Source organism: Indicator indicator, chromosome Z (genome assembly GCF_027791375.1).
Source record: "Indicator indicator isolate 239-I01 chromosome Z, UM_Iind_1.1, whole genome shotgun sequence".
NCBI lineage: Eukaryota > Metazoa > Chordata > Aves > Piciformes > Indicatoridae > Indicator > Indicator indicator.
Genome location: NC_072053.1, coordinates 9,117,652 through 9,145,101, shown reverse-complemented (window position 1 = coordinate 9,145,101; position 27,450 = coordinate 9,117,652).

Here is a 27,450-nt window from a genome sequence, read left to right as displayed (position 1 = left end):
TAAAGAGATAATTACACATCCCTATAATTTAAAGTAGTGAGGTAATCCACTTGGTTTTGTTAATCAATATTCCTGTAATTGATCGCTTAACTGGATAATCCTCTGAAGATCAGGATTTCCATCTGATCTCACTGAAGTCAGGAATCTGGTTTTCTGTAAGTAATTTCTGTCTTAGTCTAATCATCTGAACTTTTGCCAAGGAAACCCTAAGATTTATAGCTATGACTCCATGATTCAATATATCTTTTTAGAAATTAGGCAAGAATTAAAAAACTGTGGTATGTCAGTATTTGCATCTATCGTTTCTTTCTCATAATAGTAGTTACTGTTTCAGACTACTAAGTTTTGGTAGTTTTATTAATTCATTTATTTATTCATATGATATTCTTATTTTAAAAATATTGTTACTATTGTATTCTCAGCCCTGCATCTGACATGAAAAGTGTGTAGTTATGACAGGCATATGTATTACCAATTTGCATGCAAATATATATTTATGTATTTTATATCATGATTGTTGTTTTAAATTGTAATATGCCTACTCTTCTGCTTAGAAAAATATCACAGTCCAAACTATTGCATATTGTAAATGAGAAATGGTTTGCCAGATGGTTTTCTGTTATCTGGAGCAGTATACATTTAATAGAAAGGAATGGTGTCTTGAAGGGTCAAACCCCAAAACATGCCCTAACCCAAACAATAGGCTAAGCACCTGCAAATGTGCTAACCTGGACACAACCTGAGGTCCAGATGGTCCAGGCAAATGTGTAGCATGTGTAACTAACTTTGTAGCACACTTGTGAACTGTGTGTGTCCCTGGCCATGTTTGGATATGTCCCATCCTATAGGCTAATCTCTCAGGTGTCTCAGTTACCAAAGGACATTAATTGTCTTCAGACAGTATTTAAACCATCTGAGATGGCTTAAATTTGCCTTGTTCTTACCACAAAAGAGACAAGAGCCAAATGCTGCTGAAGTTGCAGCTGAATGGCTTGCCCTAGCAGGCGAACTACACTCAGGCCTTGCACCTGCACCAAGGCAGAAAGAGGAAAATCTCCAAGAGAACTGAATCCCAGAAGAGCCACAGAAAGGCTACAGCCTGGTGACAGAGCACACAAGAGAGAGAGGCCCCCTATCCCTCTCCAAGCCAGGGGTAAGCTCCAGACTGTGAACTGGGCCAAAGAAGAGAGAGGACCCTTAGCCCTCTCCAAGGCAAGAGCTGCCCAAATTGTAGTCACAGAACCTGGGAAGATACTGGACAGAGGAGCAAGCCATTAGTACCCAGCTAATCTGCTACAGAAATTTGTGGGAAACTGCAGACGACAGCACTTTTGTTTGTAATTTGAATCACTGTATCAGAAAGTCTTAGATTTGTGCTTAAATCATTCAATTGTCTTCATATGTGGAATGTAATACCCCAAAACGAATAATAGAATCTGTAAATATACTTTGCAAATAAGTTATGGTGGTGTTTGAAGATACTGCCACTCAAAATATTAAATAGTAAAATATATAAATATATATATATTTTATTACCAATGGCTAACTAGAGTTCTTTCTGTAGAATTCAGGAAGAAAAGGAATGTCTACTAGCTATGGAAGAAGGGGCAGGAAACTCAGGAAGAGAACAAGGCTCTTGCAAAGATATATAGGGAGAAAATTAGATAGGCCAAAAATTCAACTAGAACTCAATCTGGCCAGTGTCAATAAAGATAACAAAAAGTGGTTTTATAAGTATGTTAACAGTAAAAGAAGAGCTAGGGAGAACCTCCATCCACTACTGGGTGAAGGAGGGAACCTGGTGACCAAAGACAAGGAAAAGGGTGAGCTGCAAAATGACAAATTTTCCTCCGTATTTGTCATTGACACCTGTTGCTCCATGAGGGTTCAGCCTCTGAAACTGTAAGACAGGGATGAGGAGCAGAAGGCAGCTGCCACAATACAGGAGGAAATGGTCTCTTAGATGTGCACATGTCTGTGGGACTGGATGGGATCCACCCAGTGGTACTTAGGGAATTGGGAGATGTGCTCACCAAGCCACTCACCATTATTTGTCAACAGTCAATGGCTAACTGGGGAGGTCCCAGTTGACTGGAGGCTGGCAAAGGTGATGTCCATCTACAAGAAGGGCCAGAAGGATGGTCCAGGGAACTACTACAGGCCTGTCAGTCTGACCTTGGTGACAGGAAAAGGTCATGGAGTAGGTCATCCTGAGTGTCATTGGATGGTACATACAAGACAGCCAGGTGATTAGGCTCAGTAAGCATGGTTTTATGAATGGCAGGTCCTGCTTGACTAATCTGATCTCCTTCTACAATAAGGTTGCCTGCCTAGTGGATGAGGAAAGGGCTGTGAACATTGTCTATCTGGACTTTAGTAAAGCCTTTGACGCTGTCTCCCACATCATTCTCCTTCAGAAACTCACGGCACAAGGTTTGGATAAGTGCACTCTGCACTGGATGAAAAAAACTAGTGTATGTCCAGGCCCAAAGAGTGGTGGTGAATGAAATTACATCTGGCTGTGATCCAGTCACTTGTGTCCACCAGGGTTCAGTTGTTGTAGTAGTTTTAGACTATGCCTTTAAAGTTTTTCACATATCTTGAGCAGAAAGTAGTAAAAATGTAAATAAATCGTTATTGGGTGTAAAAAGGAAAATAATGATTATTTTAAACAATTCCATTAGAGAGATATCTACCATAAGATTTGGTTCCTAAAATAATTTTTCTCTCTTCTTGCTTCAGGCTGGGAGATACTGTGTGCTTCTGCTGGCTTCTGCTTGACCTTGGCTGAATTGTTTTGTCAGGTACTAACTTTCCTGCTTCTCTCTCTTCCCTTGTGTACACGGGGGTAAAGAGGAGACAGGGATGGAGAAACCATTGCAGCTCTTTGACTAGGGGGTCCTTGAGCTGTTTGTTAATTGTAAATATCTGTAAATACTGTATATTTTGTACATATTTATTGCATTTCATTGTAGATTGTAGTTTGGCTTGTAAATACAGCTTCCATTTGCTTCCACCTGGGCTAGTCTGGCAAAGTTAATGTGGGGGGGGGGGATTTTAAACCCACCACACCTGCCCTCTTTAACAACTTTATCAATAATCTGTATGAGGGGAGTTAGTGCATGCTCAGTAAGTTTGCAGATGACACCAAGCTGCGTGGTTGTGTTGATGTGCTAGAGGGTAGGGAGGGTTTACAGCAGGATCTGGACAGATGACACTGATGGGCCAAGGTTAGTTGTAAGAAGTTCAACAAAGCCAAGTGCCAGGTCCTCCACATGTGTCATAACAACCCCATGAAAAGTTGTAGAGTTGAGGATGTGTGGTTGGAAAACAACAACTTAGAGAGGGACCTGGTTGATAGCTGACTAAACATGAGTCAGCAGTGTGGCCAAGAAAGCCAATGGCATCCTGGCTTGGTCATGGGCAGGAACAGGGAGGTGATCATCCTCTTCTACTCAGCACTGGCGAAGCCACACCTTGAGTATTGTGTAAGTTCTGGAGCCCTCACTACAGGAAGGATATTGAAGTGCTGGAGCATGTCCAGAGAACAGCAATGAGGCTGGTGAAGGGCCTGGAGCACATGACTTAAGAGGTGCATGTGAAGGAGCTGTAGTTCATTTTAGAGAAGAATAGGTTGAGGGACAACTTCATTGCTCTCTACAACTACCTGAAGGGAGGTTGGAGTGAGGAGGTCACCATCCTCTTCTCCTTGAAGGCAATTTACAGGACTAAAGGAAATGGTCACAAGCTACAACACGGGATGTTTAGGGTGGATATTAGGAAACACTTTTTAACAAAAGGGTTATCAACCATTGGAATGGTCTGCCCAGGACGGTGTTGGAGTCACCATCTGTGGGAATGTTCAAGAGGCTTTTGGACTTGGCAGTTAGGGACACGGGTTTATTATTAACTCTACAGTACTGGGTCAAAGGTTGGGCTGGGTGACTTTCAAGGCCTCTTCCAACTGTATGATCTTCTATATATAAAGACAAAAATTTTCTAAAAACAGTAAAAATAAAAATTTAAAATAAAACCTTCAACATCTTAAAGAATGCTAAGCGATGGAAATAACATAAAGTGAAACTTGAAAAAGCACAAGCAGCTCCTATGAGTATCCTGTAATAATTCATGTATTTTCTTGTTTCAGTTTTTAGATAATTAGCTAGTAGCAAAGGAATAATCATGTTGTGTGAAACATTGTGAATCTAATTTCACAATGAAAGCTGTACAGTGTATCTATTGTGATTTTAAAGGGCAACCATAATCTCTTAAGGGACTGGATCAAAAGGAATTTCATGACCACATTACAATGTTTTATTTTCTTCTATATCAATATCTGTCCAAACTTTTGTCATTTTAAAAGTAATGATGCAAAAATATTTGTTTATTTAAAGGTTAATTTTGCATGTCTAGCATAATTTTGATGAGTGAAATGATCAGGCAATTAGCTATCATTTTGAAGGAAATATATTTCAGTAGTAATAATGTTTCTGATGGCTTTAAGTGAGTCTATTCCCCTGAGTATTAAAGTTCAGTTCTTGTGCACATTTCAAGGTCAGAAATTCCATTGCTCTGAATAGTGAATAGTGTCCTGATGATCGAAAAAGAATTAGAAAAGAAAGAAAGGAATCTCTGTTTTCTACAAGCAATAATGTAAAGACAAACAAAAAGTACAAAAGAGAACCATGGAGTCCTAGACTATAACAGTTAAGCTGAATTTTCACATTCCTTTCTTTTCCCACATGTGGCTTTGTGACTATAGTCTTTCTATCTTGATGTCACCAGCATTTTAAATAACATCTATCAGCAGACAGTTCATAGCAAGCTCCAGAATGAAAGTAGTTTCAAAGTTGTGCTAGACCCCTGCCCATGTTTTGAAGCACATTTGTTAAGTGATGATGTATGCTTAGGCGATAAGGACCTCACGCCCGGGGAGGCAGCTTCAGCAGACAGTTGTCATGGTGTTATTTTCCACGGACAAGTTCCTTGTTCAAGTTAAAATGTCATGTCTCTGTAGTCTTAAGGGAGGGCAGGGGACACGTGTCTGAGCAATATGCTGCAGTGGGGTGGAAATCTCATTTGTCTGAAGCCTGACATGCATATTGTTAACTCTTTAAATGTCATTGCACCCTCCAAAAGGTAGGTAATTCCTCTGTGTTTATTGAGCACACTAGAGAAGAGCCATCTCTCAATTATCTCTATGTTTGCAGAGATTGGGTGCTTTCTGTATGTTTATTCCACTCTTGGGAGATTAAAAAAAAAAAAAAAAAAAAAAAAAAAAAAAAAAAAAAAGCTGTTCCTGGACTGATGGGAACAGGACTGATTCCGATTCTGCTCAATTTGGCATAATTTAGTTCTACATATAAAAATAAATTCTGCAAAAACCATATTTGGTCCCAAAACCAGTGTCTCTATTCAGAGATCCTTCATTCTGATTGAACGTCCAAGAGTGTTTTACTCTGGCTAACAGGTAGTCAGTGCAGTGAAATAATCCAACAACTGAGGGTTTAATAGGAATATATCATCAGATTTCAGTCTTTATTACAGAGAATTCCTCAGTAACCTGATTAGATCCCTGTGAGGAAGAAAGACACCACAGTTGTGGGAGGAGACATGGGAAAAAAAGATAGATAACATCCAAAATTTCTTTTTAAAAAATTAATAGATAATCTAACCAGTTTCATCATGGAAGAAAGGAACAAGTGAAGAACCTACCCATTAAGAATGTGTTTCACATGAAAAAAAAATTCTCATTGTCTTTACCCAGTGATATAAATTATTTTTGTCATGAAAATAATGAAAGTGCAAATATAATATTTTAATAATAAAGTATTTTAATATCCTGGTGGTAGTATTTTTTATTACAAAACTAAAAACCAAACAAGAAAAGAAAAAACCAAGAAATCTGTTATTAAAAGCATATGATTCTTATACTTCTATGAACAAGAATTTGATTATTTTTTCATTCTCTATATTTTATGAAGTAATAGGATCTCACATTTTCTTTCTTTTTTAAAAGATAATTATCCAACATTACACAGCATTCCATCTCTATGTGGGACTGTCAATACGACGGTGTAGCTTTCTGGAGCTTTTAACGAAGGACTCTCCTATGCAGATTCCATGGGTAAACTGTGGCTCAACGGCCTTTCCAGATGCTGGCTTCCTTCTGTACTGCAGAGGCCACTGCTATGATTGCAAACAGAACTTGAATAAAGGAGTATCAAGAAGCTTGATAGCTACAGAGCTTGGTAGAAAAGACAGTGACTGGTTTATGAGTTGGGGTAATGCTTGTAGGTTTCTCAAGGCTGGATTTGGACAATGGGCAATCTTGTCAATAGGCAGCTTTAGCCTATAGAAAGTGTGAAGATAGAATTGTGCCCTTACTAGGCAGTCGCAAGAGCATCCCATGTAATAGGTGCATGTAGTTGTTTACCCCTTAGAAGGCAGGTTGGGGTTGTTTATGCCACCTCACTGGCACCTGGGCATTTGTCCTCTTCAACTCTGGCCTGAATACCCATTCTGGAAAGGAAGGTAGAAGAGTTAATGTGCCCAAAGATGTTGGGACAAGTTTACAGTATTTGGGACATAATCCTGGATATATGATGCCTTCAGCAGAGTTGTTCAAGTTACATTTGCATGATCATTGTATTTTGAACATTTTTTCCAGTCTGTATATCTGATTTTAAACAGAAAAAAGTTTTACCTTGGTTAAAATTCCTTGGAGGCTCCGATCTACAGTTCTGCACTGAACAAAGCTGGCAGACTTAGGCCAGCAGTGATGCCTCATCCTTATCATAGAATCATAGACTCATAGAATCAGTCAGGGTTGGAAGGGACCACAAGGAACCCCCCTGCCATGAGCAGGGACACCTCACACTACATCAGGCTGGACAGAGCCTCATCCAGCTTGGCCTTAAACAGCTCCAGGGATGGGGCCTCAGCCACCTCCCTGGACAACCTGTTCCAGGCTTTCACCACTCTCATGGGGAAGAACTTCTTCCTCACGTCCAGCCTGAATCTCTCCACTTCCAGCTTTATTGCATTCCCCCTGGTCCTATCACTACCTGATATCCTAAAAAGTCCCTCCCCAGCTTTCTAGTAGACCCCCTTCAGGCACTGGAAGGCCACAATAAGCTCACCTCGAAGCCTTCTCCTCTCCAGACTGAAAGCCCCAACTCTTTCAGTCTTACCTCATAGGAGAGGTGCTCCATCCCTCTGATAATCCTGGTGACCCTTTTCTGGACATGTTCCAGCATGTCCATATCCCTCTGGTAATAGGAGCTCCAGAACTGGATGCAGTACTCTGGGCGGGGTCTCATCAAAGCTGAGTAGAGGGGGAGAATCAGCTCCCTTGACCTGCTGTCCACACTTCTCTTGATGCAGCCCAGGATCTGGTTGTCTTTCTGGCCTGCAACTGCACATTGACAGCTCATGTTGAGCTACTCGTCCACTAGCACCCCCGAAGTCCCTTTCCTCAAGGCTGCTTTCTAGCCAGTCACTACCCAGCCTACACTTGTGCTTGGGATTTCCTCGACCTAGATGCAGGACCCTGCACTTGGTCTTGTTGAACCTCATGAGGTTGGCTTGTGCCCACCTCTCCAGCCTGTCACGGTCCCTCTGAATGGCATCCCTTCCCTCCAGCAAGTCTGCTGCACCACACAGCTTGGTGTCATCAGCAAACTTGCTGAGGGTGCACTGAATGCCACTGTCCATGTCACCAACAAAGATGTTGAACAAGAGTGGTCCCAGGACTGAGCCCTGAGGGACTCCACTTGTCATTGGCCTCCACTGGGACATGGAACCATTGACAGCCACTCTTTGGGTGAAGCCATCAAGCCTGTTCTTTATCCACCCATCAAACCCATGTTTCACCAGTTTGGAGACCAGGATGTGTTGTGGGACAGTGTGGATGGCTTTGCTCAGGTCCAGGTAAATGACATCAGTTGCTCTCCCCTCATTTATTAATGTTGTAACCTGTTCATAGAAGGCCACCAGATTTGTCAGGCAGGATTTGCCCTTGGTAAACCCATGCTGACTGTACCAAATAACCTCTTCATTATTCTTCTGTCTCAGTAGTTCCTCCAGGAGGATCTGCTCCATGATCTTACAGGGCACAGAGGTGAGACTGACTGGCCTGTAGTTCCCTGGTTCCTCCTTCTTACCCTTTTTGAAAATGGGAGTGATGTTTCCCCTTTTCCAGTCAGTGGGGACTTCCCCAGACTGCCAGGACTTTTGGAATATACTAGAGAGGGGTTTAACAACCTCATCTGCCAATTCTCTCAGTACCCCTGGGTGTATGCCATTGGGTCCCATGGACTTGAACACTTTCAGGTTCTTCAGGTGATCATGAACCTGATCTTCACTTATGATGGGCAGTTCTTCCTTCTGGTTCTTGCCATTATCTTCCATGACTATTCCAGGAGTGTGGCTCGAGGCCACACTACTGAAACATTCATTTAAGGAATATATCTGATTTAAGACATGGTTATAAATTTATTTCAAGTTTATATTTGTAATCTGCTTCATGAGTTGATCTTTTTTTAATTTTTTATTTTTTTTTTAATTTGTGCTGTGATGCATTACTAAAACGGAAGCTAGTATAGTTGGCTCAGACAAAGAACATGTCTAGGCAATGTAAAATTTAGTCCTAGATTCTGATTGTTTCATAAAGGTTATTTATTTGAATATAGGTGGACTGCTGTTTGTTTGCTAACTGTGTGGTATACTTCATTCATTATGCAAAATATGGGAAGAGAATTAGTACTTCAAGCTGTCATCGAGTGCCCTCAAAGTGTAATAATGGGAAACTTAAATCTTGGTTCTTGACTACAACAGAACTAGCCGAAGAGAAAAGATGAAAATAATGAACAATCTGAAGTCTTTTCCTCAGTTCCGTAATGGATATTCAAGGAACATATTGCCTGTTGCAGACAGACCCCCCTGCCTTGAAGAAGTTAGGAGTACAAGAAGAGGCAATTCCCTCACCTTTTATAGAATTACTTCACAGGCACAGTCTAGGGACTCAATTTTAAAGCCAGTGACGTGATATAAAAATGGAGCACTTATTGATAGTGCCAGGATGAGCATGAAAACATTTAAAAAAAACTTATCTGATAGGGACTTAATTTACAGTTCATAAAGCCTAAAATTAATTAATTAATTGTGTAAATTATTATTCTTCTCTTATACATAAACACCTTGTTTTAATTTCTATTCTTTCATTTTTGTCATCTCTTCTGCCTGTTCAATGATCCCTTGTTGAAAAATAAGCCAAAACACTTAGAAGCAGATGTATACTATCTTTTCTCTAACCAGCCTTGCTGTATATGATACTTCTCTTAATTTTCCTGCTCTCTTTTTTGTTTATGTGACTGAAGAGCTTTTCTGTTATTTGTTTTAATATACTTTGAAAGATCTAACATAGCTTGGCTGTCCTGAATTCTTACATTATTTCTATGCTTTGTGACCTCTAAGACATATTTTTATTTGCTGATCAATGTTTCTTTTTTCCTCTCAACTTCTTATAGGCTTTACGCTTACTATTAATATCCTCTTTTGAGGGCATCCAAATAAGTTTGAAAAACTCTACTTAGAGTTTTGTTCTCACTTGCTTGAAGAGCAAGAAGTGCAGACAAATTTTCACTGCTGACTTACAGAATTTGGAGGAAACTGTCTGTGACAGTGTGAGGTGAAATTCCACCCCACCCACCCCCCATGACAATAACCAGGCTAGCTCAGTCTGAAAGTGAATGAAAGCTGCATTTACAAGCAGAATCTACAATCTACAATTAAACGCAATGAATATGTACAAATATACAAAATTCACAACATTTACAAATATATACAACCAACAGAAAAGCACAACCAAGATCCCTTTGCTTCCCCCCAAAGGGGACCTTTCCATAGGGGCCTCTCTCCCAGGGGCTGTCTCCCCCGAGAACCCCCTGGCAGAAAGCAGAGTTAGCTAAAGCAGAAAAGTTGTTAACTTAGCTCGCCAAGGTCAGTGCGTTATCTTCAGCAACCAGACAGCCCAGCAAGCTGCCCGACTGCAGAGTGCAGAATGCCCCACTTTGTTTTGAGTAATAGTTGTTAAACATTTCTATCTATCCAATGGAAGTGTTTTGAACAATCATTATTTTGCTTTCTTACACCCAAAAGCGACTTATTTGCACTCTTTCACTTTCTCTGCTTGAACTTTGAGAAGAAAAATTAAAAAGACATTTTCAAACCATCACACTGCCACACTGCAATCTTCTGAACTCTCTTTCCATTTACTTCAATTGTTCATGTAATTTGTCAAAGTTTTCCTTTTGAAATTGAGTAGCTCAGCTGAAGAAATTTTCTTTTGCCTATTTTCCACTTAATTCATATTAAATCAATTTATGACTGATGACTTCAAGGGTGTTTCAATATTATTATTATTGTTGTCAGTAAGTGCACAGGATTAGAGAAATGTTTGGCAGGATCAGGAATTCCAGCTGAATATCTGAAAATCATCATCATGTGCCTTGTGCATGTTGAGATCACTGTTTCAAATGTTTGTCAAACATTTGTAATTATGGAAATTATTGACATTACTGTAGAAATGCCACAAAGTCTTTTTGTGCAGCTGATATCCATGTGCTCATGACACCGCTGGTTGATTTAAAATAGATGCAAAGAATGATGCTTTTAGGATCGTTCTATGATTCTGTGATTTGGATCTTCCATTTATGATTTGAAGTTATGTTGTACATGCCCATATTCAATGCATTGAGAAAAAATGGAGTTTAATGCAAAATTACAGAAGGGTTTAATGCAAAAAATCAGAAGGGTTACAGTCCTTGATCCAGGACTACATGTGTAGATAAGACTCTGCCTTGACATTTTTGTTTGGGGATTTCTATGGTCATGTTATACCTTACACGGTGTAACACTGCTGGTGTCATATGAAGTGGGAATGACGGTAATTTGATGTGCTGTGATCTATTATGATCATGACACTCCATGTCTAATATGTGTTTCTACTGTCAATGAAGTCTGTGTCACTAATCACAATTAATGCACACGTGTACGCAGCTCACTTTTGGAGGACCTCAGGTCCATTAAAAGTGGTGAGTTTCTGATATCTTGCTGTGTGACTTCAGCTTTGGTTGTATTGAGAGGTAAATAATTTTGTCCACACCATCTGGGCACTAGAGTTTGCTTCCATAAGACTTGTGTCCAGTACACATATAAGCCAAATTCACACCAAAAAGAATCTATTATTTGCACTAAATCTCTAATATAGTCATAGTGAGTTTATCTTCACATTCAAATTCTTCATTCATCTAGTTGCTGATGATTTCATTGTATATACATACAACTGAGACAAACATCTGGAATTCTAGTTATAATCTTTAGAAGGAATGGGTAATTTTTAAAGTGTATCATGCATCTTGTCTTAAAAGAGATGTTAAATACAATTCTCAAGGTGCCTGTTCCTTCTTATTTCATGCGGAAAGAAACTATAATGGCTAGTTCTGATCGTATTTACTTTTTAGATATCTGAAATGATATTTCTTAAACTCCTGTGGTGGTTTGAAACTGTCTTTTTAATTTTTCCTTGCAAAGTTCAGAACAGAGAAAGTGAAAGAATGTAAATAAGTCACTATTGGGTGTAAGAAAGCAAAATAAGGATTGTTCTAAACACTTCCATTGGATAGATAGAAATGTTTAAGAACTATTACCCAGAACAAAGTAGGCATTCTGCACATTCTGCGTTCGGCAGTGGGGGCTGTTGCTGGGCTGTCTGGCTGCTGTTTCTTCTTCTCTTCTGGCTGAAGATAACACACTGACCTTGGCAGTTAAGTTAACAACTTTCTGTTTAACTAACTCTGCTTCTCTGTCCAGGGGGATCTGGGGGGAAGCTCCTGGGAGCGAGAGAGGCCCCTTTGGGGGGGTCCCCTTGGGGTGAAGCAAAGGAAGATCAGTTGTGTTTTCTGTTGATTGTATATATTTGTAAATGTTGTGAATTTTGTATATTTGTACATATTCATTGCATTTCATCGTAGATTTTAGACTCTGCTTGTAAATACAGCCTTCATTTGCTTCCAGACTGAGCTAGCCTGGTTATTGTCGTGGGGGGTGGAATTTCAGCTCACACCGACAAACTTTTTATTTTTGGCGCTCCAACTCGGGGCTCGATTGCTTGTATGATTTATATCTGCTCAGATTAGGAAGCAAAATGAAGCTGTTTTGGATTCTGAGTCATTCTCTTTCATCTATTGTCAGTGTGATTGTTTACAAATGGGCCGTTTCTTGCATGATAGACAAGATTGTGAGATATGTGGCATATAAGTCATTTCTTTGGGTTAAGAACAAGTTACTAAATGTTGGTGAATTCTGTTGTGGTCTTATTGGGCTAAGAAGCTATGGTAACTCAACTATGGATGTGCTAGCAGACACATTTGAGCTTGTTACTCCTCTTACAACTACAGAGGGTCTTGTGCTAGCCTTAATCTTAAATTTGTTGCTTCTTGGAATAATCATATGGCTACTGATAGCACTGTGTCAAGAAAGACATAAGGCTACTTGCTCTTCCAACTCTGCTGTGAATGTGAAAATCAAGCCACTAAATTTGGTGGCCACTGTAACCAGAAAGCGTAAAGGAGCTGCAGGAGGAGATGCAGATGCTGCAGGAGATGGTGCAGATGGAGATGAAGGTCCTTCTACTCAGGGTCCCTCTGTTAAGAAAGATCCTTCTGATGAGGAAGAGAGGGTTAGCCTTAAAACTCTGGTAGAACTCTTGAGACCCCACATGGATGATGGAGATGTAGGTCAGGATGTAGACCTTAGTAGATTAGCAACTGCTGGCAGTGCCTCTGAACTCAAAGAAATTCAACGGAGGATTACAGCAGGATTTATGGGGACAGCGACCTCAGGATGATGATGATGATGATGAGGATGACATACAGTCAGCTAATGCACCCAGACAGGAAATTAGACATGTGAGGAAGGATTACATCAGAGGAGATAATGAGCCAGTCCTGTCTTGGTTAGCCAGGTGTTTTGATATGGGAGCCCCAGCATTGGTGGTAGGCGACAAGTCAGCCTCTCAGTTGGGGATGCTCTCAAAGGATACAGGCATAGACAGGCATCTAGGCAAGTGCATTGGTAAAGTTTCTCTGTGGGCACGACTCCTACTGGAAGTCTCGCTGAGGTACCCCAGCAGGGATGATTTAGCATGGAACCCTAAGCCTTGGACCACAACAAGTGAGGGAATCAAGCGTCTGAGAGAATTTGCTGTGAGGGAAGTAATATATGGAGATCATAAGATGCTGAATCCTGATGAAATTCCTGTTGGAACAGGCCTTGCCAAAAAGTTCATTAAGCTTGCTCCTCCTAATTATGCTACTATTCTGGCAAGCAGGATTGTGGCAAGAAATTACGGTGGAGCACCTCCTACTGTTGGCCATTTCACTGACCAAATGAGGCAATTGGAGGATAGTCTCACAAGTACTTCTTTGGTTTCAGCCATTGAAACTCTGTCTGGAGAAATAAAGAATTGCATGAAAGAGTTGAAGGAGGAACTTAAAACCTCCATATCCAACTTGATGAAGGGGGATGATTCTGATTCCTCTTCCTCCAGATGGATACAAGTTTCAGCTGTCAGAAACAGACGTGCTCCAAGAAGGCCATTCCAGAATAGGTCAAACCAAAACAGACAGCAGAGGCAATCACGTGGCAGTATCTGGATAACTCTGCGTGATCAGTTTGGTGAGAACATGAAGAGATGGGATGGTCAACCAACTTCTGATCTTTTCAAGAGGTTACGGGAGCAGCAGAGGGGCAGATCCCGAGGTAGCATACCAGGAGGGTAGCTGTCGCTTCCTCAGTTTCCCAGAACAACTCTGATAGCTCCAACAGTGATCCTAATTCTGGTGCTGGACATTGTGCCAGCTGTACATGTGGAGGTAATCCCCACCATTAGGGGTGCCCTGCCTTCCGCCAGGGGGAGGTAAGGGATAATGGAGGTAACAGAATCTATTGGGATGTGTACATCCAGTGGTCTGGCACTTCAAGATTTCAGAAGTACAGGGCCTTGGTTGACACAGCAGCTCAGTGCACCATAATACCATCAAATTATCAAGGGGGAGAATCTATAACTCTTCAGGGAGTCACTGGTGGATCTCAAGAGTTGTTTAAGATAGAGGTTGACATAAGTTTAACTGGGAAGCAGTGGAAGAAACATACTATTGTAACAGGTCCTAATGCACCTTGTATTTTGGGAATTGACTTTCTGAGAGAAGGGCATTTTAAAGACCCTAAGGGTTACAAATGGGCTTTTGGAATAGCAACTGTAGAAATTGATGGAGGGAAATTGAAGTTGTCCATTAGACCTGAGCTTTCAGATGAATCTGCAGTTGTTGGACAACATGAGATAGAGGATGTAAAGCTGCCGGTTGCTTCTCAAACTGTGCATCACAGACAATACAGAACTAACTGTGACTCTTTGGTGCCCATTCAAAACTTGATTCGTCAGTTGGAGAGTCAGAAGGTCATCAGCAAAACTCATTCACCTTTCAACAGTCCAATCTGGCCTGTGAGAAAGCAGAATGGAGAGTGGTGTCTGACAGTTGATTTCCGTGCCTTGAATGAAGTAACTCCACCCATGAGTGCAGCTGTACCAGACATGATGGAACTCCAATATGAGCTGGAATCCAAGCAGGCCAAATGGTATGCTACCACAGACATTGCTAATGCTTTCTTCTCTATTCCCAGAGCAGAGGAATGCAGGCCTCAGTTTGCTTTCACCTGGAGAAGTACACATTCAATCGTTTGCCCCAGGGGTGGATTCACAGTTCAACCATCTGCCATGCAGTGATCCATGATGCTTTGGAGAAAGGTGGAGCTCCAGAACACATTCAGTTCATCGATGACATCATCGTCTGGGGTGAGACTGCTGAAGAAGTCTTCGAGAAAGGTAACAAAATCATTGACATTCTCTTGCAAGCTGGTTTCGCTATCAAGCGAGACAAGGTGAATGGACCTGCCAGAGAAATCCAGTTTCTGGGAGTGCGGTGGCAAGATGGTCGCCGTCACATCACAATGGATGTGATAAACAGAGTCTCCACCATGGCAAATCCCATCAACAAGAAAGAAACTCTGCGTTTCTTAGGCATAGTGGGATTTTGGAGAGTGCACATTCCTGGATACAGTCAGATTGTGAAACCTCTCTATGATGTGACTCGAAAAAGAAACAGTTTCCAATGGGGTCCTGAGCAACAAGCAGCCTTTGACCAGATCAAGCAAGAGGTAGTCCAAGCAATGGGTCTGGGACCTGTCCGAACTGGTCCAGACATTAAGAACATTCTGTGCACAGCCGCGAGTGACAATGGTCCAACCTGGTGCTTATGGCAAAGAGCTCCAGGGGAGACACGAGGACGTCCTCTTGGTTTCTGGGGTCATGGCTACAGAGGCTCAGAGGCAAACTACACTCCAACAGAGAAAGAGATTTTAGCTGCTTATGAAGGAGTGAAAGCTGCTTCTGAAGTGATCAGAACTGAGTCACAACTTCTTCTAGCTCCTAGATTGCCAGTTCTGAATTGGATGTTCAAAGGCAAAGGTTCTTCACTACATCATGCAACAGATGCTACCTGGTCTAAGTGGATGGCTCTGATAACACAGAGAGCTCGAATGGGAAATCTCAAAAGGCCTGGTTTGGTGGAGGTGATCACAAACTGGCCAGAAGGCACAAGCTGTGTAAAACCTCCAGAGGAGAGAGTAACTCGCGCTGAGGAAGCTCCTCCTTACAGTGATCTGTCTGATGATGAAAAGAGATATGCTTTGTTCACAGACGCTTCCTCTCGTCTTGTTGGGAACAAGCAGAGATGGAAATCTGCAGTGTGAAGTCCAACGTGCAGAGTTGCAGAAGCGAGAGATGGAGAAGGAGAATCCAGTCAATTCGCAGAGGTAAAAGCTGTCCAGCTAGCTCTTAACGTAGCTGAACGTGAGAGATGGCCAAAGCTTTATCTCTACACCGACTCGTGGATGGTAGCCAATGCCTTGTGGGGTTGGCTGAAAAACTGGAAGAAGAATGGCTGGCAGAGGAAAGGAAAGCCAATCTGGGCTGCAGATCTGTGGCAAGACATTGCTGCTCGCATTGAGAGAATCCCAGTGAGAGTGAGACACATTGATGCTCACATTCCTAAGAGCAAAGCTACTGAAGAGCAACACCACACCCATCAGGCGGATCTAGCTGCAAGAGTTTCCCAGGTGGACACAAACTCTGATCCTGATCCTGATCTTGACTGGAAACACCAAGGTGAGCTGTTCTTAGCTCAGTGGGCCCATGACTCGTCAGGACATCAAGGCAGAGATGCAACCTACCGATGGGCTCGTGACAGATCCATTGACATTTCCATGGATGCTATCACACAAGTCATCCATGACTGTGACATTTGTGCTGCTATTAAGCAGGCAAAGCGGATCAAGCCCTTGTGGTACGGTGACCGATGGTCCAAGTACAAGTATGGTGAAGCCTGGCAGATTGACTACATCACTCTACCTCGTTCTCCATCTGGTAAGCTGTATGTGCTGATTATGGTAGAGGCAAGCACTGGATGGCTGGAAACTTATCCAGTTCCTCATGCAACTGCATGTAACACCATTCTTGGTTTGGAAAGACAAATCCTGTGGAGACACGGAACTCCAGAGAGGATTGAGTCAGACAACGGAACTCATTTCAAGAACAATCTTGTAAAAAACTGGGCCAAAGAGCACGGCATCGAGTGGATATTCCACATTCCCTACTATGCACCAGCTGCAGGGAAGATCGAACGCTACAACGGTTTGCTGAAAACCACTCTCAAAGCCATGGGGGGTGGATCTTTGAAAAACTGGGAGAAACATTTAGCACAAGCAACCTGGTTAGTGAATAGTAGAGGTTCAGTGAATCGAGCTGGACTTGCCCAATCAGATTTGTTGCGAAAGGAGGAAGGTGATAGAGTTCCTGTTATCAGAGAAAAGAATCTGTTAGGCAAAACTGTTTGGGTATTTTCTCCTTCAGGAGAGGCCAAACCTGTCCGAGGAGTGGTTTCTGCTGAAGGTCCTGGTCACACCTATTGGGTGATGCTAGAAAATGGTGAAATTCAGTGTATTCCACAAAGAAATCTAACTTTGGCTGAGAGAGGTTAAATTCAGAGTGTTGCACAGATACAGCATCACGCCCAAGAGGAGATTCCATGAGATCTATGGTGCACGAACCCTGAGAGCCCTGAGTCACCTGAGAGTCCCTGTTCCTTTCTTCGCTCCATCTGCGAGGAAACAAGATGTTTGCTGTTTTTCCTGTGATTTGACTCTTTTGAATCATCTACATCTGAGATAGCCGGAATGGACTATGGTCTTTATTCACCTATTGTTGTAGATATTATTTTAGATTAGATAAATGATAGTAGCAGCCAATGGAATTGTTTAGAAGGGGTGGACTGTGGTGGTTTGAAACTGTCTTTTTAATTTTTCCTTGCAAAGTTCAGAACAGAGAAAGTGAAAGAATGTAAATAAGTCACTATTGGGTGTAAGAAAGCAAAATAAGGATTGTTCTAAACACTTCCATTGGATAGATAGAAATGTTTAAGAACTATTACCCAAAACAAAGTGGGCATTCTGCACATTCTGCGTTCGGCAGTGGGGGCTGTTGCTGGGCTGTCTGGCTGCTGTTTCTTCTTCTCTTCTGGCTGAAGATAACACACTGACCTTGGCAGCTAAGTTAACAACTTTCTGTTTAACTAACTCTGCTTCTCTGTCCAGGGGGATCTGGGGGGAAGCTCCTGGGAGAGAGAGAGGCCCCTTTGGGAGGGTCCCCTTGGGGTGAAGCAAAGGGAGATCGGTTGTGCTTTTCTGTTGATTGTATATATTTGTAAGTGTTGTGAATTTTGTATATTTGTACATATTCATTGCATTTCATCGTAGATTTTAGACTCTGCTTGTAAATACAGCCTTCATTTGCTTCCAGACTGAGCTAGCCTGGTTATTGTCGGGGTCGGGGGGGGGGGGGGGGGGAATTTCAGCTCACACCGACACAACTCCCTTTCTTCAGTTTGACTTCTTTGTCTTATTTGCATTCTATTTCTTGCCATGCTCATACTTGCTTACATCACTAGCTCTTAGAAATATTCTAACTTTATTTATGTAACTATTTGAACTAACACATGCCTTGAAACTTCTACATCAAGTCATTTCCCCAGTCAACTTTGCTGTCTATTGCTATCTCAGACACCATCACTGTTTTTTTTCTTGTCTATGTTTTTAAAAGCAGAATACCAAGAAACATTTCCCCTACACAGACCCATAAGAAACAAGCAATTATTTTATCAGCCTTTGTTGTTTTCCTGCCAGCTTGATTTTTTAAAGACTCCTATTTGTGTTCAGCCTATTTTTAAGTTTATGGTTCATCTATCCATAAGCTGGTTGAGAAGTTGGCCTCACCTTGAATTTGCAAGGCTGTTTTCTACTGACTGCATGCTGCTCCAGACAAAGCTTTGAAAGTCAAAATCCCTAAGCAACTAGAGTGCCTAGCCACAGGCAAGAAAACAGCATTTACTTACCTGCAAGGCAAAAGGGATCTATTCTTTTCTTACCAAGGAGTAGGTTGAAGGTTTAATGTTTGGTCTCTGTTGATATTTAAACACAATTTTGCTCTTCAAGAATCCTGTGCAGCATCAGATCTATTATTATATCACCTTGCACGTTGATAATTTTTGTGGTAATAATACAGACCACAAATTAACTTTTACTACCTTTAAGGTCTTTTAAAAAATGAAAATACTTCAATAAATTGGAATGAAACAGTCTTCCAAACTGGTTTTTTTTTTTTTTTTTTTTGGGGGGGGGGGGTTGTTTTTTTAGTCTCACTATAGATAATTCCTCTTCTAATCTTTTTCATGTGGAAAATATTTGCAGGGAGCTGAGAATAAAATTGTGCATCACAGAAACCAGCCTTTACTTGTGGAGCTTTGTTTGGATGTTGTCTCTTAAGTTCTTACTTCTTCATCTGTTCAGAGTAAAGAGATAAAGCAATTTTAACTGATCCCAGATCAATCAAGGGATCAACCAAGCACTGATCCACTAGAAAAGATATTGTAACACCTCCCCTAAAAGTTTTCTGTCAGAAAAAGGGCATAGCCTAATGTGGTGGGCTGAAACTCCCCCCAACATAAAATTGCCACACCAGCTCAGTTAGAAAACAACTGAAGCTGTATTTACAAGCAAAACTGCAATCTAAAATGTGAAATTCAATTAATATGTACAAAAATGTGCAATATTTACATATATGTACAATTTATAAACCACACAAGAACCCCCCTGGACAAACCAGGGGGCTACTAGTAGCTTCTCTCCTTGCTCCCTTCCCTACCTCTGTGTACACGGGACAATAGAAAGAGCAGAGAGTTGCTGTTAATTACTTAACCACAACAAGAACACATTCAAGGTCAGCAAAACCAGCAGAAGCACAAGTTAGTATTTGCCAGAGTCAGGAAGCTGAAAAGAGAGTAAGTTAGTGTACAAAACTAACTTTTATGGTAGATATCTGTTCAGTGGGATTATTTTCCTTTTTACATCTAATGGTGGTTTATTTACGTTCTATCACTTTCTGCTTAAGATCTGTGGAAAATCTTCGAGGCACAGCCTGGAACTACCACACATAAGAAACAGTAAATTCTCTTATCACAGCATCACAGTAACACAATATATTAGAAGTTGGAAGGGACCCCAAGAGCTCATCACGTCCAACCCCCCTCTCAAAGCAGGATCACATAGGGTAGTCCACACAGGAATGCATCCAGGTGGGTTTTGAAAGTCTTCAGAGAAGGAGTCTCCACAACCTCTCTGGGCAACCTGTTCCAGTGCTCTGTCACTCTAACTGTAAAGAAGTTTTTCCTCATGCTGAGGTGAAATCATCTGTGTTCAAGTTTGAATCCATTGTTCTTTGTCTTATTACTGTGTACCACTGAAAAGAGCTTGGTTCCATCCGCTTGACACCCACTTCTCAGATATTTATAGACATTGATGAGATTCCCTCTTGGTCTTCTCTTTTCAAGACTAAATGGAGGTCTGACAAAATATGCAGAAGTAAAATTCAATGTTTAGAACAAATAAGCAAACAGTGATATTCTTTTTTTTGCTTTTCACCTGACTCTAAGCTCTACTATACAACTGTTATCAGCATGATGAGATGAGATAGCCTATCTAGCTCTGTCCAGTCTTAAAAAGACTGGTAAGATAAGGGACATGACTAGATAAACCAGATGACATCCCAGATCTTGAAAGCCAGCCAGGGTCCAGAGCAACATCTACCGTGTCTAGGCTGCAACCCAAAGCATCCGTCTGTGACTGACTGGTCATCTTGGATCCTGAGAACATCAGCAAGCACTCTATTTCCTCCTTGTTTACCTTCCACTCATTTTCCCCCACTGCTGCCTAGCGTTTTGATGAAGGAAAGATAAATGACTGTAGTTTACAGCTCAGAAATAAATGTAAAAAATAAGCCTCTCCTCACCAAGAAGGAATGCTTGTCAAAATCAGAGGCTGCAATGCTATCCTTTATTCTAAAATAAAAGAATCTCATACATTTTGAGCACATAGGTTTTTCATATCCATTCAAATTTGGTATAAGATTTGCTTTCATTCTTTCTGTGTTTGTGGTTTATTCATTTTGTTTAGGTGGTTGTCTCAATGTGGCCTTGAAAGCACGGTTGCACAATGGGATTGGCATATGCTATACTACGCAGAACAAGTATAGAAGATCTAAAGCCCTGTTTTCCAATGAGTAAATAAACACTTGCTATTCAGGCTGTATCCAAAAATCAGTATGAATTTTTTAGCATATTTGCCATCAACCAAACTCCATAAGTCATGCTTGACTGTTTCTGTGATGGAAGCATCTTAAAATAGTCTTTTGTCTTGAGCTAATTTTTGCTATCAGAACTAGAAAAATATGAGACCACCACAAACTTCTCTGTCATTTATTCTCATGGCAAAAACACATAACTCAGTTTTATCCCAAGAGAATGTATGAAGAGAGGCAAAAGGAAGATGGGATGTGAGTACAGGAGGAATAACTTGCTTATAGCTTTGATCCACTAAGAATGTAACAATAGACCAGCATATTCACTTTGGAATCCTGCTCTTTGTGCATCTTATTTAAATTTGTGGATGAAGGCACACTGCTTTTCAGTGTCCAAGGAAAGAGGACAATGGGACAAACCACAGAGTACCATCATGTGAGTTCAGCTCCACTGTCTGGTCAGGCTCCCTGCCAAGATGAGAAGGTCAGGGAGGGAGAGCTGCCATGTAAATACAAACTCAGTCAAAAGGCACCATGTGGAGCGCCCCGATAAGATGTGGATCCATTCCTGATAGTACTTGGAAATTTGATCCAAGATGTCCTGAAGTCAATATAAGTAGAGAAATTGTTTTCTGCATGTGCTTGAAGAGGCATGAACTTGTCACACAAATAGATAGGATTGAATCAGTTATAGGAACTCCAGGGGTGAAAGGAGGGACTGCCAAAGGTCTAAAAAGTATTAAGTATAATCAAAAAAGAGGAGACAAGAGGGCAGGAGCCGGATAGCAGATGTTTGCTTGCTCTGAAGAATAAAAGTAGCAATCACAAAAATCGATAGTGAGCCTTATTAAAGGTGAGCTAGGTGTTTTCACTCTGAGGTTTTGCTTGGTAGTATTAGGCTTAGGTACTTCAGAGGTCAGGTATTTCAGTCCTAGAATATCTGGAGATCCCCTTCTTGTATTGCAAAATGTTCTCTCCAGAAATCTGCCACTCTTTCAAATGTACTTCCTAATTCTGAGTTCAGAGGGAGAAAGAGAGAAGAAAGGGAAAGAAAATAACAAGGAAAGGAAAAAGAGAGAGAAGAGATCACAGACAAAAAGGAAGAGGGAGTCAGGAAAGGAGTCTAGGAGAAAAGAAAGAAATGAAAGGAGGAAAGCAGGGTTCTCCTTGTTCCATGGACAGTGTATGTCTCCTTATTTTCAATTTTCAGAATAATTCAATTTTATTCTTAGCCTGTGTTCTTCTGAAAAAACTCTACAATTTCCCTGAGGTGAAAAACTTCTCTTAAAGAGATGCAGTAAATATCATCCCAATGTCACAAAAACATCAATAATAGAACAAATAATATTTTTTCATAGTAGTGTTCAGTGCAAACCATGACTAATTAGGGTTACATGTGACATCAACAAAGACAGTAATCAAAGTTACTTTAGCATTGATTTTTTACAGAGGTGAAGCCTCCATCAACAACTTCAGAGCCAAATTTTGCACATGAAATTAATCCAAATTAATCAGAACATTTGTAGATAGTGTTGGGCTCTTTTATGTTGCAAAATAAATATTAATTCAGTGGCATTTTTTTCACCTTGTGCAGCTGTGTGGCTAGTAAGGGAAAAAGAGCCTTATTGATCTGTGCACTGAAATATGTTACAAATCTTTGGCACCCAGGGTGGTCTGAGAGGCTGTCTGGAATCACCTCAGGCCTAATAGCCAATTCAGGAAACTGTACATGAATTGTGTTCACAGTATCACAATATAACAGAGGTTGGAAGAGACCTCAAGAGATCATCAGGTCCAAACTCCCTGACAAAGCAGGATCTCATGGGGTAGTCTGCACAGGAATGCATCCAGACAGGTTTTGAAATTCTCCAAAGGAGGAGACTCCACAACCCCCCAGGGCAGCCTGTTCCAGTGCTCTGTCACCCTCACTGTAAAGAAGTTTCTCCTCATGTTGTGCTGAAATCTTCTATGTTCAAGTTTGAACCCATTGTTCCTTATCACTGTAAACCACTGAAAAGAACTTGGCACACTGCACTTGACACCTACTCCTCAGATATTTATAGACATTGATCAGATCCCTTCTGTGTCTTCTCTTCTCAAGACTAAAAGGCCCCAGCGATCTCAGTCTCTCTTCACAAGGGAGATGCTCAAGTGCCCTAATCATCCTCGTGGCTCTCCAATGGATTCTCTCCAGCAGTTCTCTGTCTCTCTTGAACTGGGGAGCCCAAAACTGGATGCAGTATTCCAGGTGTGGTCTCACCAGGATCGAATAGACAGAAGAACTTCCCTAGACCTGCTGGACACACTTTTCTTGATACATCCCAGGATCCTATTGGCTCTCTTGGCCACAAGAGCACATTGTTGTTCCATGGACAACTTGCTGTCCACCAGCACTCCAAGGTCTTTCTCTGTGGAGCTTTTCCAGCAGGACAGCCCCTAACCAGTATTGGTGTCTGTTGTTATTTCTCCCCAGATGTAGGACCCTGCACTTGTCCTTATTAAACTTCATGAGGTTTGCCTGCACCAAGCTTTCCAGCCTGTCCAGGTCACTTTGGATGGCTGCAGAGCCTGACGGAGTGTCAGCCAACCCCCCATTTTGTATCATCATCAAACTTGCTGAGGGTACTAAATCCCCTCATCCATATCGTTGATAAAGATGTTGAACAAAACCAGACCCAGTACCGATCCTTGGGGGACATCACTTGCCACAGTCCTCCAAGTTGACTCTGTGCCAATGGTGAGGACCCTCTGAACTCTGTTGTGGAGTCAGTTTTCAATCCACCTCACTGACCAGCCATTCATGCCACATCTCCTGAGCTTTTCTATGAGGATGTTATGGGAGACAGTATCAAAAGCTTTACTGAAGTCAAGATATATGACATCCACTGCTCTTCCCTCAGCTACCCATTTGGTCATAATTTCATAGAAGGCTATCAGATTAGTTAGATAGGAATTCCCCTTAGTAAATCCAAGGGGTACCTGTAGCCATGGGAAAAAAATATTGTTTCCAGTACATTAAAGGCAGTAACATTACCCCTGAGCTTTTCATAAAATATGCATAAAAAAGTGCAATGTGACACAGCTCTACCCTGAGCACACCGATTCAGAGGTATCTTTGCAATTCAGAGACATATTTGTTCAGGAACTTTTTCTAGTATTAGTGACTTTTTACCTGTGAGTGTGATGAATAAATTCCTGTGATGTATGTTATGCTGTCCTCAGCTGATCTCCTTTGGAAAGTCAAGAAGTGATGTGGAACATTAATACTCTTTCAGAAATTGATTCAAAATCCTATTTGCTTGTGTGATATCAGTTTCATCTTAATCTCAGAGTCTGGGACCAGTTCTCAGAATGTGGTATGGAACTAGAAGGGAAGATGGACAAGGCAGAGAAGATTCCCGTTATTTGCTACTTTAAACATTTAATACTCAGTGTTGTAATTCTCCCTTGCTGATGCATGCTTCTTAATTCTGAATATATAGAGAACTTTGACAATGAGCTTCTATGAGTCTTTCAACTTAATTAGTCTGATCCCTAGACACATTCTCCCATCTTGTTGGGAGGTGTGAAGGGGATGTAAGAAAACCGCACAATTTTTTCTGCATGTGTTGCAGATCAGAATCTTTTGGCTATAGTCAGTCTCTTTTTCACTGAGTCAACTGCCCCCCTCACCCCCACAGTAAACTTCAAATTAATATTTAAGAATATTCAGTTAAAACAAAAAAAAAAAAAAAAGTTGTCCAAATCCTGCCTAGGAAATGTAACAACAAAGTGTCTCTAACTGGATTAGATTCTTTTGAACCTCATCAAGGATAAACAAATGAGTGCTGACATTATTACAGTACTCCTTGAATGGCCATTTCCCCACCAAATGTAGTTATCACTTAGCATTACCCCAGGAATGATAAATCCTTTCCTATAGCAAAGTGTTCTCTGAAAGGAAGAATTCAAGAACTTTTTATTCTGTTAGAGTGGCACCAGAGACCTGAGTCAGTGGAACATTGGTCCCATACTGTGGAGGAAATACAGAAATACACAGTGGATTAGGAGGCTACAAGAGAAGGTGACTTCAATGAATTTGTGTTTCCTTATAAAGCAAGAGAAAAAAAAAAAAAAAAACGGTTGGAGAGTAGGTTCCCAGTGACTTTGTAATCACAGAAGCCTGGTGGCTCAGAGTCCTGCTGCTGCGCAGTGACATCTGTGGCAGGTCCTCTGCAAGTGTGTGTGCTGCCACAGGCACACAGTCAGCACTCTTTGCATCAGCCTGAAGCAGCAGTAAGTTCTGCTAGAATATCTGTCCCTGTATGACAAGGATCATCACAAGCACAGAGATACTGGCTGTTGCAAACTCCATTTCAATACTTCAGTCTTACCCTTTATGGAGTCTCCAATAAAGATGAAGAATAAAACAGCCCAAAAGCAACTCTAACATGCACCAATTTCCAGAAAACCACTTAGAATTCTTATTGTTAGTCTGCTTCCTCACTCAGTAGCTTAAGATAATAGGTTTAGCTTGAGAGGGAAGAAACAAAAACTTAGTTCTACTTGTTCTATATCAGCTACTCACTCCTGAACACACAAGGAATCTACCACGGAGAACTTGGATTTGGATTCCTGTCCTTTGCCACAAAGTACTACAACACAAATGAAGATTATTGTATAAACTGTTGGAAACTACAGTGGAATCACGCTGATAGAGAATGAAGATGGATATTCTTTTTGTATGGATGACAGTATTCTGATAAAAGATTCTGAGTGTCCATATAATATCCAGAATAATGAGGATCTGTATGTAGCAGATACGTTACTACTGATGATAAGGATGATGAAAGACAGAGATAAATTGTATGAACTTCCTTATCATCACAGCCAATTTATATTTAAATTTATATTTACCTCTGATTCATAGTGGTTTAAACAAGAGCAGAAAAACAGTCTGTGCATATATATATATATGGTATTAATATTTTGAGTGTATCCAAGCATTTGGATTTACATGTGAATATGAGATAATTCTGTTCAAGGTGGGATTTAATTGTTTTCTCAAACAATGCATTCTTATCTTTCTGGAGCAGTTCAGACCATCAAAGACTTGTTGCAAATGAACTCACTAATTAGTTTCTAATACTTAACCTTGTATTTCACTTCATTACTGGTATTCTATTTTTACGGTTGGTTTCAGAAAGTTCATTTAGAATCTAGTCAATCTTCCAATCCCAGCTCTGTGCTTTACATTTTTCATTCAGTAAGGACGCAATGGGAATAATGTTTGCATCTGTCAGGAGATGCATGAAAACTTCTGAGTCATCTTGCCTAGGAAAATAAACCCAAACAATTAAAACAAAATAAAACCCAAGATGATGGCATTCAAAAAAAAGCTAGAATAAAATTAAGTCACTAAGAACTGGCTATAATGGTAAAGAAAGTTATAGGCAACCAAGTATAAAGAGGAAAGCCTTGGATTAAGTTTTTATCTTAAAAGTTACTTTTGTTACATGCTACTTCTTTTTACGATTTGTTGTTTGCATTATAGTCTCAGGATCTAGGAGATAACTGTCTTCTGAAAGGAGAAAAGCTTCAGTTCAATCTTTAAAGGTTAATATTGCATCGGATGATCTGCTCATGAACGAGGTGAAAGGTATCTGTGTATCCTGCACTGAGAAGGGCTTGGAGGCTACTATCCTGCCATGTAAAAATGACCAGTGTTGAAAGCAACAGTATTGAAGTGAGAACATGCTTCATGGTCACTCCTCTACTATCTGTTTTGTGTAGCTTCACTTTTTGAAAACAGTTCTATCCTGGTTTAAGGCCAGACAGATCCTCTGTTGCACCGAGAGGGGTAAAAGAATGACACTCAGACAAATGGATTGGAGAGTGATAGAAAGTTTAAATGGAAAAGCAATTAGTGTTTTATCAAGACTACTAGCATAGTGGCAAAGATATCCCAAAGCATACAGCGTCCCTTCTACTACACCCAAAGGTCCCCAGTACTTCCCTTCTCCCCACCTCAGAGTATACTCAAAAAACCCCAGGGCTCTCGCCATTGCTAGGTTAGTCTCAGGCTGGCCAGGTCTGAGACTGCCCTCCACCCCACCCCCTTCTCCTCCTGGCATTAGGCCTAGACAGGCCTGAAAGCCCTTGAGATACTCCCCTACCATTTACCCAATAGGGAGCATTTCCCACAGGAGCAGAGAGGGAAGAAAGAGAAGGAGAATGACTTTGTACATTATTTTATAGGGTGCAGGATTTACAGGTACAAATATGCTGTTTCCTGTGTCCACCTTATTGGGTTGGACACTCAGGACACCGGAGGTGTAATTTATGTGGCAGTAACAGGAGGCACCCAGCCTAAACTGTCACAAGTTCCATAAGAAATAGTCTAAAAGCACACAGTGAGATTAATTAATCAACAGAACAGCTTAAGGCTCTGGACATTTTTCATTCAGTGGAGGTCTTTAAAGATTAGATGTCTTTTGTTTTCTCTACAGAGAAGATGTTCTTTCAGATGCAACAGAATCCAACTCAGGAAGTCCCCTAGCCAGAATTCTTTCAGAAATTGCAGTATAAACCCACTGGCCTTGCATTTTATGAATCATTGTTTTTAAAGAGTACATCAATACATTGTAACTCTTTGGGTATGT